Raw genomic sequence first — 5499 nt, forward strand, 5'->3', positions numbered from 1 at the left:
ACATTGGGGTACACGTACCCCTTCGGGTCCCTACATTTGTATCTTTGGGGTAAATACCCAGTAGTGCAATTGCTGGATCGAATGGTAGCTCTAATTTCAACTGTTTGAGGAACCTCCATACTGTTTTCCAGAGGGGTTGCACCAGCTTGCATTCCCACCAACAGTGTAGGAGGGTTCCCCTTTCTCCACATCCCCGCCAACATCTGTCGTTCCCTGACTTCTTAATTTTAGCCATTCTTACTGGTGTGAGGTAGTATCTCATTGAGGTTTTGATTTGGATTTCCCCGATGCCAAGCGATGTTGAGCACTTTTTCATGTGTCTGTTGGCCATTTGGATGTCTTCTTTGGAAAAATGTCTGTTCATGTCTTCTGCCCATTTCTTGATTGGATTATTTGTTCTTTGGGTGTTGAGTTTGATAAGTTCTTTATAGATTTTGGATACTAGCCCTTTATCTGATATGTCATTTGCAAATATTTTCTCCCATTCTGTCCGTTTTCTTTTGGTTTTGTGGACTGTTTCTTTTGCTTTGCAAAAGCTTTTTATCTTGATGAAATCCCAATAGTTCATTTTTGCCCTTGCTTCCCTTGCCTTTGTCGATGTTTCTAGGAAGAAGTTGCTGCGGCTGAGGTCGAAGAGGTTGCTGCCTGTGTTCTCCTTTAGGATTTTGATGGACTCCTGTCTCACGTTTAAGTCTTTCAACCATTTGGAGTCTATTCTTGTGTGTGGTGTAAGGAAATGGTCCAGTTTCATTCTTATGCATGTGGCTGTCCAATTTTCCCAACACCATTTGTTGAAGAGACTGTCTTTTTTTCCACTGGACATTCTTTCCTGTTTTGTCAAAGATGAGTTGACCATAGAGTTGAGGGTCCATTTCTGGGCTCTCGATTCTGTTCCATTGATCTATGTCTCTGTTTTTGTGCCAGTACCATACTGTCTTGATGATGACAGCTTTGTAATAGAGCTGGAAGTCCGGAATTGTGATGCCGCCAGGTTTGCTTTTCTTTTTCAACATTCTTCTGGCTATTCGGGGTCTCTTCTGGTTCCATACAAATTTGAGGATTATTTGTTCCATTTCTTTGAAAAAGGTGGATGGTATTTTGATGGGGATTGCACTGAATGTGTAGATTGCTCTAGGTAGCATTGACATCTTCACAGTGTTTGTTCTTCCAATCCATGAGCATGGAACGTTTTTCCATTTCTTTGTGTCTTCTTCAATTTCTTTCCTGAGTATTTTATAGTTTTCTGAGTATAGATCCTTTGCCTCTTTGGTTAAATTTATTCCTAGGTATCTTATGGTTTTGGGTGCAACTGTAAATGGGATCGACTACTTGATTTCTCTCTCTTCTGTCTTGTTGTTGCTGTATAGGAATGCCACTGATTTCTGTGCATTGATTTTATATCCTGCTACTTTACTTAATTCCTGTATGAGTTCTAGCAGTTTTGGGGTGGAGTCTTTTGGATTTTCCACATACAGTATCATATCATCTGCAAAGAGTGAGAGTTTGAGTTCCTCTTTGCTGATTTGGATGCCTTTGATTTCTTTTTGTTGTCTGATTGCTGTGGCTAGGAATTTTAATACTATGTTGAATAGCAGTGGTGATAGTGGACATCCCTGCCACGTTCCTGACCTTAGGTGAAAAGCTCTCAGCTTTTCCCCATTGAGAATGATATTCACTGTAGGTTTTTCATAGATAGCTTTTATGATGTTGAGGTAGGTACCCTCTATCCCTATACTCTGAAGAGTTTTGATCAAGAAAGGATGTGGTACTTTGTCAAATGCTTTTTCTTTTTTTTTTTAAGATTTTATTTATTTATTTGAGAGAGAGAGAATGAGAGATAGAGAGCACGAGAGGGAAGAGGGTCAGAGGGAGAAGCAGACTCCCCGCTGAGCAGGGAGCCCAATGCGGGACTCGATCCTGGGACTCCAGGATCATGACCCGAGCCGAAGGCAGTTGCTTAACCAACTGAGCCACCCAGGCACCCAGTCAAATGCTTTTTCTGCACCTATTGAGAGGATCATATGATTCTTGTTCTTTCTTTTGTTAATGTATTGTATCACGTTGATTGATTTGCGGATGTTGAACCAACCTTGCAGCCCAGGGATAAATCCCACTTGGTCGTGGTGAATAATCCTTTTAATGTACTGTTGGATCCTATTGGCTAGTATTTTGGTGAGAATTTTTGCAACCATGTTCATCAAGGATAAATTGGTCTGTAATTCTCCTTTTTGATGGGGTCTTTGTCTGGTTTGGGGATGAAGGTAATGGTGGCCTCATAAAATGAGTTTGGAAGTTTTCCTTCCATTTCTATTTTTTGGAACAGTTTCAGGAGAATAGGTATTAATTCTTTTTTAAATGTCTGATAGAATTCCCCTGGGAAACCATCTGGCCCTGGGCTTTTGTTTGTTGGGAGATTTTTGATGACTGCTTCAATTTCCTTAGTGGTTATAGGTCTGTTCAGGTTTTCTCTTTCTTCCTGGTTCAATTTTGGTAGTTGATACATCTCTAGGAATGCACCCATTTCTTCCAGGTTATCTAATTTGCTGGCATAGAGTTGCTCATAATATGTTCTTATAATTGTTTATATGTCGTTGGTGTTGGTTGTGATCTCTCCTTTTTCATTCATGATTTTGTTGATTTGGGTCATTTCTCTTTTCTTTTTGATCAGTCTGGCTAGGGGTTTATCAATCTTGTTAATTCTTTCAAAGAACCAGCTCCTAGTTTCGTTGATCTGTTCTACTGTTCTTTTGGTTTCTAGTTCATTGATTTCTGCTCTGATCTTTATTATTTCTCTTCTCCTGCTGGGTTTAGGCTTTATTTGCTGTTTTTTCTCTAGCTCCTCTGGTTGTGGGGTTAGGTTGTGTATTTGAGACCTTTCTTGTTTCTTGAGAAAGGCTGGTATTGCTATATACTTTCCTTTCAGGACTGTCTTTGCTGTATCCCAAAGATTTTGAACAGTTGTGTTTTCATTTTCATTGGTTTCAATGAATTTTTTTAATTCTTCTTTAATTTCCTGGTTGACCCATTCATTCTTTATTAGGATGCTCTTTAGCCTCCATGTATTTGAGTTCTTTCCAACTTTCCTCTTGTGATTGAGTTCTAGTTTCAAAGCATTGTGGTCTGAAAATATGCAGGGAATGATCCCAATCTTTTGGTACCGGTTGAGACCTGATTTCTGACCTAGGATGTGATCAATTCTGGAGAATGTTCCATGGGCAGTAGAGAAGAATGTGTATTCCGTTGCTTTGGGATGGAATGTTCTGAATATGTCTGTGAAGTCCATTTGGTCCAGTGTTTCATTTAAAGTCTTTATATCCTTGTTGCTCTTTTGCTTAGATGATCTGTCCATTTCAGTCAGGGGGGTGTTAAAGTCACCCACTATTATTGTATTGTTGTCAATGTGTTTCTTCGCTTTTGTTATTAATTGCCTTATATAATTGGCTGCTCCCATGTTCGGGGCATAGATATTTACAATTGTTAGATCTTCTTGTTGGATAGACCCTTTAAGTAGGATATCGTGTCTGTCCTCATCTCTTATTACAGTCTTTGTTTTAAAATCTAGTTTGTCTGATAGAAAGATTGCCACCCCAGCTTTCTTTTGGTGTCCATTAGCATGGTAAATGGTTTTCCACCCCCTCACTTTCAATGTGGGGGTGTTTTTGGGTCTGAAATGAGTCTCTTGCAGACAGCATATTGATGGGTCTTGTTTTTTAATCCAATCTGATAGCCTGTGTCTTTTGATTGGGGCATTGAGCCCATTTACATTCAGGGTAACTATTGAAAGGTATGAATTTAGTGCCATTGTATTGCCTGTAAAGTGCCTGTTACTGTATATTGTACTGTTACTGTTCCTTTCTGATCTTTGCTGCTTTTAGGCTCTCTCTTTGCTTAGAGGACCCCTTTCAATATTTCTTGGAGGGCTGGTTTTGTGTTTGCAAATTCCTTTAGTTTTTGTTTGTCCTGGAAGCTTTTTATCTCTCCTTCAATTTTCAATGAGAACCTAGCTGGATATAATATTCTTGGCTGCATATTTTTTCCGTTTAGTGCTCTGAAGATATCATGCCAGTCCTCTCTGGCCTGCCAGGTCTCTGTGGATAGGTCTGTTGCCAATCTAATATTTTTACCATTGTAGGTTACATAGCTCTTCTCCTGAGCTGCTTTCAGGATTTTCTCTTTGTCTCTGAGACTCATAAGTTTTAGTATTAGATGTCGGAGTGTTGACCTATTTTTATTGATTTTGAGAGGGGTTCTCTGTGCCTCCTGGATTTTGATGCCTGTTTCCTTCCTCACATTAGGGAAGTTCTCTGCTATTATTTGCTCCAATATACCTTCTGCCCCTCTCTCTCTTTCTTCTTTTTCTGGGATCCCAGTTTTTCTAATGTTTCGTCTTATCGTATCGCTTATCTCTCAAATTCTGCCCTCGTGATCCTGTAGTTGTTTCTCCCTCTTTTTCTCAGCCTCTTTATTTTCCATTATTTGGTCTTCTATATCATTGATTCTCTCTTCTGCCTCATTTATCCTAGCAGTTAGTGCCCCCATTTTTTATTGCACCTCATTACTAGCCTTTTTGATTTCGACTTGGTTAGATTTTAGTTCTTTTATTTCTCCAGAAAGGGTTTCTCTAATAACTTCCAGCTAGTATCTTTAAAGTCATGATTCTGAACTCTAGGTCCGACATCGTACTAATGTCCGTATTGAGTAGGTCCCTGGCTGACGGTACTACCTCTTGTTCTTTTTGCTGAGGTGATTTCTTTCGTCTTGTCATTTTGTCCAGAGGAGAACAGATGAATGAGAGAACAGAATGCTAACAGGTTTACAATGTCCCCAGCAAATATACTGTATACAAATCAGAAAAGACCTGAAACCAGGGGAAAAGAAAGGGAAAGAAAGAAGAAAGAGAAAAGAAAAAAAAAACCAAAAAGAAAAAGATAAATACAAAAACAGAACAATACGAAAAACCCGAATATGATCAAATATGATCAGGCTAGTGCATAGATCAGTGCCACACACTAGATTTTGGGCGTATTTTGGTCTGTTAGAAAAAAGTGCCTCCTAAAATTTTAAAGGAAGAAAGACATATATGTACAAAATAAGGGTTGATACAATGAAGGGATGGAAGATGACTGTAAAGATGAAAATTATAAAAGATTTTATAAAAGGAATTGATACAATAAGAAGTTGTTTGAAAAAAGAAAGAAGATTTAAAAAAAAAAAAGGGAGAGAATGTGATCAGGCAGGAGACTAGAACAAAGCCATACACTAGTGATTTAGGTTATATTTTGATCTGTTAGAAGAAACTGTATCTCAAAATTTTAAAGAGAGAACAACTTATATATAAATGCCAAAAATAAGGGTAACTACTATGAAGGGATAAATTTTCTGAAAATGAAAAATAAATGTTTTTTTTAAAAAAGGGATTGCTAAGATGTTGGTTGAAAAAGGGAAAAAGAAAAATTCAAAAAAAAACAGTTAAAAAAATTAACTTTGAAAAACTAATGA

The sequence above is a fragment of the Callorhinus ursinus genome, unplaced genomic scaffold (genome assembly GCF_003265705.2).
Source record: "Callorhinus ursinus isolate GAN/ISIS: 27379988/994484 unplaced genomic scaffold, GSC_fseal_2.0 scaffold123, whole genome shotgun sequence".
Taxonomy (NCBI): domain Eukaryota; kingdom Metazoa; phylum Chordata; class Mammalia; order Carnivora; family Otariidae; genus Callorhinus; species Callorhinus ursinus.